Source organism: Osmerus mordax, chromosome 2 (assembly GCF_038355195.1).
Source record: "Osmerus mordax isolate fOsmMor3 chromosome 2, fOsmMor3.pri, whole genome shotgun sequence".
NCBI lineage: Eukaryota > Metazoa > Chordata > Actinopteri > Osmeriformes > Osmeridae > Osmerus > Osmerus mordax.
The window spans coordinates 13,850,545-13,863,091 of NC_090051.1; positions in this window are offsets into that span (position 1 = coordinate 13,850,545).

Consider the following 12,547-nt stretch of genomic DNA (forward strand, 5'->3'; position numbering starts at 1 on the left):
TCATAAAAATAATCTGGTTAGTTTTGTGTCTTTCAAATTCAACAAGTTCATGGCAGGTCTAGCTCATTCTGTCTTCTGTGGTGTAACACTTCCCGTGTAACCATGGAGATAGTAAACTACCCTCGAAGCTGCTTTTGTCGCTCATGTTGGTTATCACAGGGGTGGTCACATTACGATCAGATGAGACTTTAAAAGAGGCTTTAATTTACAATCCACTCTCGCATTGTACAAAACGCATCCTCAGACTCTCTTTATCGCTATTTCTGCCTTAGCCAGGGTGGTAATTCAAAAATGTATTTATTTGAGCACAAATATAGTAGCCTACTCTTTTTCGAGCGTTATGTATTTTTGTTGTTGCTTTTAGTCCCTACTAAATTGAACCAGTAAGTAATTGTAGCCTACCAGAGTAAGTCATGCATATGGCACTTTCCTAGTCAGAGTTAGGCAGGGGGTGCATTTTGTGACAAGGCCCAATACAACCCTGCCCTGAAAAGCACCCCCCTGTAATTTTTGTTCTGTGTATCCCAGCATCAAATGATTCTTACTGTAGGACCAACACATGCTTCATTTATGCATGTTACGGCACCTCATGGCACACCCAAAGCGCATTACATTTTGCCTCTCATTCACCCATTATCACACCCTCACATACCAACATCCACGGAACTGTCATGCAAGGCACTGTCCTTCCCATCGGGAGCAACTTGGGGTTCAAATCAAATCAAATTTATTTGTATAGCCCTTTTTACACGCAAGCATGTCGCAGAGCGCCCATTGAACTGCCCCTCAACCAACCTAAACCCCCAAGGAAGACAAGGAAAAACTCCCAGAAAAACTCCCAACAAGAGAAAAAATGGAAGAAACCTTGGGAGGAGCAATTCAGAGAGGGATCCCCTCCTCCAGAGACGGTTGGTGAGAGAGAGGAGCAGAACACAGGCTAAACAGTAAAACACATAGTCATACAGTGTCAGTGGGTTTTGAAACACCAAAATCCATTGTTCAACTTTATAGATGTAGGACAGGACCGGGAGACTCGCGACCAGGTTGCTTAAGGACACTTGGTGTGTGTGCGTGTGTGAGAGTGAGAAGCTATAATAGTATACTATTTGATCCTACTGTATTCTATACTATACTCTAGTGTTTAGTTCAGGGGGTGGATTTAAAAGAGAGGGAGGGAGACAAGGTGTAACATACTTCTTTATTGTCAAATGAAAAAAGTACGTACAGGTTTTCAACAGTAAGAGCCTGATCATAGACTAGTCTTTCAAAGGGTCAGACATTGAAGGTGATTTCATCACAACTTTAGCAGTGTTCCACTCACACAGTGAAGAGCAGGAAGCCACTGAAGATATTGTTGTTGTTTAAAGTTAAGTTACCACCATTGTTCTTGGCATCACCTAGGATCCTGTGATTCTCAGGTAGACGTGTGTAGATGATATCTCCCTTGTCCAGCTCTACAATCACTGTGTTCTGAACATACTGATGATAAGTACCCCCAGGCACCTTCCACTGACACATCAGATGATTGTTATTCTTGAACAGGGCAACTGGCACCCCGGAGGTCTGACGGTCATCCATGCCAGTGAAACTGAACAAGTAGACTCCTCTCACTGGTGCGGTAAAGATTCCGCTGACTGGGTTGTAGGCTTTGCCGATGTTGGTGATGACATTGGGGTAGACCAGGGTTGTGTCTGCGCAGATGGGTCCCACTGGAGAAGTTATACTTGCAGAGAAGGCCACCTTTCTGATGTCCTTGTGCTCTCTCTCCAGCTTCTCCACTCGAGCCTTCAGCTCAGCCAGGATGTCAGGCTGGGTCGTAGGTCCACCACAGATACCATGCGCTGTGTGATCCATCGTTGACGTTCTCAAATCAAGTCAAAGTTTTGAAGTTCAGCATATGCCACTGCAGTTCTGTGATGTTTTATGTTTCTGTGAGGTTCAGTCCCCAGCTTTATATCCATTTGCTGTTCTCTTCCTCCTCTTCTTCTATTGATCTTCCATTTCAGTTCAAAACTGTACATGGTGCCAAACACTGATATATATAATGAAAAGCATACAGTAGTTCCTGAAGTAGTACAGCAAGGCTAGTATGGTAATACTGACAGCTGCAAAACAGACAGATGTGACACTGTGTTGGCCTTTCTATTCGCTTACTTTGGTAGAGCAAACATCACATCTGGTGGGACTTGCTGGGAGAAGGGGATCAGGGGGCTGGGGGAGAGAATGCTTGTGAGTGAGTGAGTCTGCCTCTCCATCTGCTACCACAACCTTCCTTGGATTACCCTGCTTTTGACCAGCCCGCCTTGGCAGTGTTCTTCTCCTATACTGTAGTGAAGATCAGGGTGCCACTAATTAAATCACCACCTTACCACATACCATGTTTTACTACATATTTTTTATATATTATTGATTAGGCTGATTGTACTGGATCAAAGCAAATGAAATAGAACTTTATTTATATACCGCAGTTCATACCTGAAGGAAACACAATGCGCCTCACAGAGGGGACTCTTTGACACTAAATTACAGAGGATTTTTCTGAAGGAATGTTTTTTAAGGAGTGAGCCAATGACAAAAAGGCCATTGGACAGTTGCGTGTCTGTCTTATGATCTGGGATGTGCCGATGACTCTTGACAACTGTGTACTATAAAATGGTGTCTGTAAGTTCTTTGGAGTTCAGTGGGCATCAGCTTCAGAAGTGCTGGTGTCCTACTAGTTCTTCGGTTCCTGTCTAATGTACTAGACGGAGCTGTTTAGCTAAGGGATGTTCTTGGGGATTCATTGGCCATCAGCTTGAGGAGCGCTGGTGTCTGCTGGATTCTCTGGAGCTATGATGCATTCACATCTGTTACTGGAAACCTTCACAATCATATTTCCCTTGTCCATTCCATCAACACACACTAGCTCACACTCACCTCACACACAAGCACACTTACACACTCCTCACACACACATTAGCACACAATACACACGCCTCAAACATGGGCACACACCTCACAAACACACACTTCACCTCACACATGAGCATGCATACAGTAGGGTTTGATTGTCCACTCTGCAGAGCAGTGAAGTTCGAGACATAAAATGTTAACTATTAATACTTTATATTTTAAATATAGATGGTGTTGGTCCTATAGTAGTCGCCTGTCGCTCTGGTTATCTCTGGAGGTTGTGGAATCTGAGGTATTTTAATCCAAGGAGGACAAAATGTAATCCACCTGCATCTCCAGGTTCTCTAAGACTTATCCAGACAGATTCTGAGTACAGCCATATAAATGTAGCCCGGCTCCAATAGTTTTAAACTTCAACAGAGTACCCGCCTTCAAGGAAGTTAACGCTTCTCAATGGAGCGATCCCAGACCCTCTGTACAAATGAAATGTACGAGGGTCTGGTTAGGACCAGGCTAATATAAATGGTCCTCAAAATAAAAAATGCCGTCCATCCATGACTGCATCTGACTCTGAGAAGACATCAACAACATTTAGTATTATATTTCTACAAAGACACAAACTAACAGTTAACACTATCCAGGTAGATTGTGTGAAGGGGAGAGAAAGAGACTGCACCTTGATTCTCAACAAAAAGTGTTCTGCTCTCTGGCTCCAGCTCTGTCCTGGTGGTCTGATGGACAGAATGACCCCAAAGAGGAGATGGAGGAATCCATTGGGCCTCTGGGGTAGTAGTAGAGAGACATGAGAGATGAGAAAGAGTCAATATACTGATAGGACTACAGTATGATTAGTTCAACCAGCCAATATTAATAATATTTACACCATTAGGTTTGTGTCACTTACTGGGGCAGCATGAACAGTCTTGCCTACCAGATGGACCATTTCAAAAAACAAATCAAGAAAATTGAACTGGGTGATCTGAAATCAAACAAGTACATATTTTAAAGAACAATGTAACACCATATGACAAGGATGAAAAAAATCTTACATGATAACCTCATTAATTGCTATGGAATGACTATCTACTCTGATGTCTGGCTACACCTACTCCTGATTGGTCAATATCCTCCATTATAGCCTGTGTGTTTCCTGGCTCGTTTACAAAGGAGACCAGGCGATCATAGGCCTGCTGGAACTCCCTCACATCCTCAAAACAGAAAAGTCATAAAACTCAAACCTCCTATTGAATGCAAAATTCTGTAACACTCATCACCCTGTCTCTTTCCCTCTCAGTATTGGGATTTCTGTATTTACCTGGTTATTGAGCTCAACCAGTCCACCCCAGAACCATCCGCCCAGCATGGCTGATGAAGTTAAAGGACTGGTTGGTATTGGTCAGATCCTGGGAAAATATGGGAAACCATCGGTACACTATATCTACACAAAGTAAAATGTAATGACTCATGCCAAATACTGTTTCTCTAACTCAAAGGCATTGCTAAGGGCAGCCAGTTTACCCTCAAAGTCATTGGTTCCCTTGTAAGCAAAATAGCTCCTGGATCAATAAAATATGAATTGATACAATGAGATATGCTGAAGAAAAACTTTAAGTTGAATTATGTACCCAGCAGAGTAGCAGTACTATTTTCAACCGGTGTTCCTACAGTACTTCAGGGGAAGTTGGACCTTTGGTTCCTCCACAACATCCTCCTGAAAAATCCTACAACACAAAAGCAACAATGGTCTCAATCTCAAGACAATTTTCAATTGAGTGAGATCATTGGCAGAGGTATAAGAAGATGGAAGTGTAGAGACTTTTACCTGAGGAGTGTTCTCAAAGTGGGGTGAAGGAGGAGAGGTGTGAGGAGAATGAGGAAGAGGGTCAGTAAAGGTGGACTCGGTGTTGGAGCATGACCAGTTTGTTGTCCTAGTCTCACCTCCTGCCTCGGAAAACCTCACGTCCACCTCAACCAAGTGTTGTGCACCTGGCCATCCTCAAAATACAGGAACTCCTTCCGTGTATTTATAAGGTGGGACATGAAATTGCTTATCTGTCTACCACCAAGTAGCTAGGGAAGACAAAACAGAACTCATCATTCATAACTAACTGACTCACTTGAGTGTAAAGCTGAAAACCCTGAAGTTGCGTTTTTCGGCTTGTGAACATTAGGCACTTGACTGACCTGAACCACTGTGACTTCCAGTTCAATATTGGAAACAGCCACGAACCCAGAAAGATACACAAGAATACATTCAGTTTCATCCAGTAACAGTGCAATCAACCAGACCTCTGGTGATTGGCCTGTTCTGTCCTCAGTATTCTCTCACCTCGGGGTTCAGGAGGTCAATGTGGAGATGTTTTCTCCACCACAGCTGGGTCCGGTTGTCCATTACGATGCAGATTAGCTGTACGACCCCCTCCATCCAGGGTCTGTAATGAGAAAAATCCCTTGGTATAAATGCAATATGTTGGGGATTTAAATGAGTCTCCTAATTGCTAAGCCAAACATACCAATAGACCTAGAGGACATTGTTTGTTCCCAGGTTGACATTAGAGCTTGTAACTTGCAGACAGGGCTGACCATGACATGTGCATTTCCACACCACCACTACTGTAGGGTGAGTGTGTGTGTGTGTATGTGGTGTTTGATACAGAATCAGAGAAGTCCACAAGATTGAGATGTCTGAGTTACCTGCAGTCGTCCAGCAGAGCGCCTGGTACAATTCAAATCTGAGGCATTCCACAGATCCACCAGGGGTAGGTCTTCCTCAAAGACTTCCTCCCTGTGGAAGCTCTCAGGTTCCTCCTCACTCAGGGATGCCTCCTTCTCTGCATCAGGCTTAGGTAGCAAGAAAACCTGCACAACAAGAACCAAACAGTCACCCTGGCTTTCTGGAATTTAACAAACTGTTTACTCTGAAGAGTTGTTTTTGCTTTTCATTGTACTGCCCATGGCAGACAATTAGTACAGTTGCAAAGAGTGTGGGTTTCCCTTCAGTTTACTGATGATATAAGGTTACCTGTCCTCTGGAAAGGGTTGGGTCCTCCAATTTAATTTTCCCAGCCAGGGTAAGGTATACTTTAGGATTGAGCCAAATAGGGGCCATGAAGAAAGTCTGGTAGGGAAGATATGGAGACATAATCAAGTAAATCATCTTTATTGAGGGTGACTAGTAGGTTTCAGCCAGTGCTTTTTTTCTCCAAACTGTAGATAGTGGATGAAGAACATGGGAGGTGGAGTGAAATAGTTACCAGAGAGTCCAGAGATGCACTCAGTAGCAGCTTCCCAGCCTGAGTCAACTGGAGAACAGGCCTGGATGAAGGAGCCTTCATGGTAGAGGAAAATGAGAGAATCTTAGGACTTCTATGTAAAATCTTTATTTGTACAGAGTAGACATTGTTAGTGCTTTCTGATTATATTACTAGCTATTGTTAATTGGGTGTGCTCAAGCCTTTGGCGAGAGCACAACCTTTGTTCTCTCACATATATATTTTTTATTTATTTTTGCCCCCCTAAAACTCAGTCAATATTTGGACTACATAGACAACCTAGGTGTCAAAAGTTTCGTCTTGGTAGCGATTGAGTTGCTTGTATTTTTATTTACACTCCGTTGCACAGTTTAGGAGGTTACAACGTTTTTGTGGCAAAAAGTGTCTTCTGTCGACGAAGGGTACCAGTGCTAGCCTACGTCACTACGTCAGCACACGTTAGCAACGACGCATGGATACAACGTGATATAGACGTTCTAGCACGCAAATTGGAGCTTGGATTATGAGTGAAAAATGCCAACTCCCAAAATTACCAACCATTGGGTTTTGTTGAGAAAGCAATTTCGAGTGGAACTGCAATCTAGGATTTTTTATTTAAGTCGTGAAAGTCTTTGTAATTTGAGCGAGTGCGGGTCGCCCGTGAGACTGCCTAGGCGGCAGCCATGCAAGCGTCATAGTAGTTTAGTATTTTCGTAATTTTATAGTTCGGTCAATTCTACACCAAAAAACAGAAGGAGGGCAATGTTATGACGATATGACTATTGTGAAGACAGATTTTAATGTAGGTTGCTGTAAAAACTTTGATTGGTTTGCTACGTGAGAGCCCCGTCAGCCTCCGTTGACGATTGCGTCAGCTGTTGTCGATCTCTGATGAGTATTTTCTTAATTTCGTACCAGGGTCAATTCTACATAAAAAGAAATCAGAAGGAGGGCAGTGTTTTAAAGATATGGCGATTGCGAAGATAGCCAGCGGGTCAGCATATTTTTGTGATTTGTGTAAAACTTGGAATTTGAGTGACACCGCGGCTTGTTTTGACGTTAGCCTCAGTCAGACTCGGCTCGCTCACTGGCAGTGTGTGGTACTGTCTTCAATGCCACAGCTAAACTTTATGTCAAAAGAAACTTTCTCATTTCCGGCGCTTTCAAACAATCAGTGAACTGTGGAGCAACAGCAGCTAGCTTGCCTCTAGCAAACTTATTTGGAATTAGCCATTTCCCCCTACATTAATGTCAAACTTATTTACGTTTTGGGGGGCCGGCATATATTCAGTAAGCAGACGGCACAGTACTGTTTGAATCGCGATTCCATACTGCCAGTGACAACGTTGTTACAGTAGCTTGTTTCAAAGGGGGTTCGCAGCTGTTTCAAAGGGTGTTCTTAATGAAATATGCAATATGAGTAGGCTAAATGCTTGAAAATATCACTACAAGGGAAAAACTTGCAACACCTGCAACCGACGCAAGCAAGCACACCTAGTTGCCTGTTACTGATACGTTGATGCACCCTCTCAAACTCTTAACCCCAAAACAGACTTACAGGACGTCACAGGAAAGTTGAATGAACGAGTACATATGTCCTTTAGAGTTCTTACAGGGTGAGTCGTTGTTGCCCATAACACGCTAGCATTCTGCTAATGAATGTAGATTGTATGACGTCATTGACATTTTAAAAGGCTTTTTAGAACAAAAAAGAACTTTCGAATGCAACATTCAAATTACTAGACAAAAAATCATATCCTGAGAAAAGTGGATTTTGAGGGGTATAGCTCCATACACTTACACTCGCCTGTGAGCGCCCTCATATAGAACTTCGAGTGGAACTGCAACCAGTCCAGAAGCTGGAAGTTTCCCGAGAGTGGCGGTTCTCCCCTTATTGGGTGTGCTTTGCCTTCGGCAAGGGCACAACCTTTGTTCTCTCACATATATATTTATTTATTGGGTGTGCTTTGCCTTCGGCAAGGGCACAACCTTTGTTCTCTCACATATATATTATTATTATTATTCTTTTTGCCCCCCTAAAACTCAGTCAATATTTGGCCTACATAGACAAAGTAGGTGTCAAAAGTTTCTTCTTGGTAGCGATTGAGTTGCTTCTATTGGAATTTACGTTCCGTTGCATGGTTTAGGCTTAAGTTAAGTTTTTGTGGCGAAAAGTGAAGCTAACGGTGGCTAATTTGCTAGCCACAGTCACTGACGTTACTAACGTCACTGCGTCACTAACATCACGAAAACCCGCGTGACTACCTTTGGCAGAACATTCGTTTCGCATCTGTTAACTTGGGGGATAGCTAGGCTAACTATAGCTTTACTGCAAGGCAGCTGCAGAAACGCCACAAGCAAAGAGGCCAGGGTGATAACTATTTACTCATTTTACTTTGTGATATGACACACAATTGTCATGTGTAATGTACAGTATAAGCTGATATTATTAAGGAAGTACATCTACTTTCGGAAACAGTAGTCTACTATTTCACTGAAGTATTAGCATCATGACATTAGCCTGTGTTGCCCGGGCAACACATACTACAGTGGTCTATGATGTATCTGTTTTCAATTGTTAAAATAAACATTTCTCACATATACATTTTCGTTGTAGGATTTATTCTGACATTAGTAAACGATTTGTTGGTGAAATTACCATTACCTGTGGTTTCAAACCAGTGTAGCTTACGCGAGACACACTACAAAAACATCTACACTACACAGCTGTTTAGGAAGTCAAACAGTGACAGAACATGTTCGGCACTCTCCTTACTTAAATCAAAAGTCTATCTAACTACTAACCTGAACTTCATTGCCACAGCCTAAACATTGTCAATCTGTTCATGAAAATAATTAATTTCAGCCTAAATCGTACAACGGAACGTTAAATCCAATTCAACCAACGCAATCGCTACCAAGACGAACACAGCAGTAGTCTAGTACTGTACCGTAGTAGTACAATTTACCGGGGCAGCTTCTCCACACAGGGCTATATCGCATTTTGCGTTATTACTGACAATGGTCGCTACCAGTGAGCTTTTTATGAATGAGCGATTTTCCACTAAATAAATGTCAAGCTTATTTACGTTTTGGGGGGCATATTTTCAGTTGGCAGATGGTACTGTTTGAATCGCGATTCAATCTTCTACTGCCGGTAACGTCGTAGAATAATCTTCAAAGGGGGTGCTTTATTCATGAATGAATGCAATATGAGTAGGCTAAATGCTTGAAAATATCACGAGAAGGGAAAAACTTAAAAGGACGTTTAAGTCATAGAGATTAGGTCAATTTTTACACCTGTCTGCCAAATTTATTCGTTTTGATTCAACGATGAGGCTGCCTCTTGCAGGGGAAATGAGAAGACATCTATTTCATTCTACACTTCACTCGTATTTTCAGTTGTAAATGAGCAGCAAAAAAAAAATGCTTTTAAATCTATGTAATCTTTATAAATAATAAGTATGCATTTTTATATGACATATACAGAAATATCAGTTGTAAAAATGTCATTCAAAAACGGACCCCTGTGCAACCGACGCAAGCAAGCACACCCTACAATTTCCCCAGAAATTGTACCCTCTCTAGTTATTATTTTTATTTATTTTTGCCCCCCTAAAACTCAGTCAATATTTGGCCTACATAGACAACGTAGGTGTCAAAAGTTTCGTCTTGGTAGCGATTGAGTTGCTTCTATTGGAATTTACGTTCCGTTGCATGGTTTAGGCTTAAGTTAAGTTTTTGTGGCGAAAAGGGAAGCTAACGGTGGCTAATTTGCTAGCCACAGTCACTGACGTTACTAACGTCACTGCGTCACTAACATCCCGAAAACCCGCGTGACTACCTTTGGCAGAACATTCGTTTCGCATCTGTTAACTTGGGGGATAGCTAGGCTAACTATAGCTTCACTGCAAGGCAGCTGCAGAAACGCCACAAGAAAAGAGGCCAGGGTGATAACTATTTACTCATTTTACTTTGTGATATGACACACAATTGTGATGTGTAATGTACAATATAAGCTGATATTATTAAGGAAGTACATCTACTTTCGGAAACAGTAGTCTACTATTTCACTGAAGTATTAGCATCATGACATTAGCCTGTGTTGCCCGGGCAACACATACTACAGTGGTCTATGATGTAGCGTTATCTGTTTTCAATCTTTAAAATAAACATTCCTCACATATACATTTTCGTTGTAGGATTTATTCTGACATTAGAAAACGATTTGTTGGTGAAATTACCATTACCTGTGGTTTCAAACCAGTGTAGCTCACTGCAACGCTGTAGCTTACGCGAGACACACTACAAAAACATCTACACTACACAGCTGTTTATGTTTATGTTCGGCACTCCCCTTACTTAAATCAAAAGTCTATCTAACTACTAACCTGAACTTCATTGCCACAGCCTAAACGTTGCCAATTTGTTCATGAAAATAATTAATTTCAGCCTAAACCGTACAATGGAACGTGAAATCCAATTCAACCAACGCAATCGCTACCAAGACGAACACAGCAGTAGTCTAGTACTGTACCGTAGTAGTACAATTTACCGGGGCAGCTTCTCCACACAGGGCTATATCGCATTTTGCGTTGTTACTGACAATGGTCGCTACCAGTGAGCTTTTTATGAATGAGCGATTTTCCACTAAATAAATGTCAAGCTTATTTACGTTTTGGGGGGCATATTTTCAGTTGGCAGATGGTACTGTTTGAATCGCGATTCAATCTTCTACTGCCGGTAACGTCGTAGAATAATCTTCAAAGGGGGTTCTTTATTCATGAATGAATGCAATATGAGTAGGCTAAATGCTTGAAAATATCACGAGAAGGGAAAAACTTAAAAGGACGTTTAAGTCATAGAGATTAGGTCAATTTTTACACCTGTATGCCAAATTTATTCGTTTTGATTCAACGATGAGGCTGCCTCTTGCAGGGGAAATGAGAAGACATCTATTTCATTCTACACTTCACTCGTATTTTCAGTTGTAAATGAGCAGCAAAAAAAACATGCTTTTAAATCTATGTAATCTTTATAAATAATAAGTATGCATTTTTATATGACATATACAGAAATATCAGTTGTAAAAATGTCATTCAAAAACGGACCCCTGTGCAACCGACGCAAGCAAGCACACCCTACAATTTCCCCAGAAATTGTACCCTCTCTAGTTATTATTTTTATTTATTTTTGCCCCCCTAAAACTCAGTCAATATTTGGCCTACATAGACAACGTAGGTGTCAAAAGTTTCGTCTTGGTAGCGATTGAGTTGCTTCTATTGGAATTTACGTTCCGTTGCATGGTTTAGGCTTAAGTTAAGTTTTTGTGGCGAAAAGGGAAGCTAACGGTGGCTAATTTGCTAGCCACAGTCACTGACGTTACTAACGTCACTGCGTCACTAACATCCCGAAAACCCGCGTGACTACCTTTGGCAGAACATTCGTTTCGCATCTGTTAACTTGGGGGATAGCTAGGCTAACTATAGCTTCACTGCAAGGCAGCTGCAGAAACGCCACAAGAAAAGAGGCCAGGGTGATAACTATTTACTCATTTTACTTTGTGATATGACACACAATTGTGATGTGTAATGTACAATATAAGCTGATATTATTAAGGAAGTACATCTACTTTCGGAAACAGTAGTCTACTATTTCACTGAAGTATTAGCATCATGACATTAGCCTGTGTTGCCCGGGCAACACATACTACAGTGGTCTATGATGTAGCGTTATCTGTTTTCAATCTTTAAAATAAACATTCCTCACATATACATTTTCGTTGTAGGATTTATTCTGACATTAGTAAACGATTTGTTGGTGAAATTACCATTACCTGTGGTTTCAAACCAGTGTAGCTTACGCGAGACACACTACAAAAACATCTACACTACACAGCTGTTTAGGAAGTCAAACAGTGACAGAACATGTTCGGCACTCTCCTTACTTAAATCAAAAGTCTATCTAACTACTAACCTGAACTTCATTGCCACAGCCTAAACATTGTCAATCTGTTCATGAAAATAATTAATTTCAGCCTAAATCGTACAACGGAACGTTAAATCCAATTCAACCAACGCAATCGCTACCAAGACGAACACAGCAGTAGTCTAGTACTGTACCGTAGTAGTACAATTTACCGGGGCAGCTTCTCCACACAGGGCTATATCGCATTTTGCGTTGTTACTGACAATGGTCGCTACCAGTGAGCTTTTTATGAATGAGCGATTTTCCACTAAATAAATGTCAAGCTTATTTACGTTTTGGGGGGCATATTTTCAGTTGGCAGATGGTACTGTTTGAATCGCGATTCAATCTTCTACTGCCGGTAACGTCGTAGAATAATCTTCAAAGGGGGTTCTTTATTCATGAATGAATGCAATATGAGTAGGCTAAATGCTTGA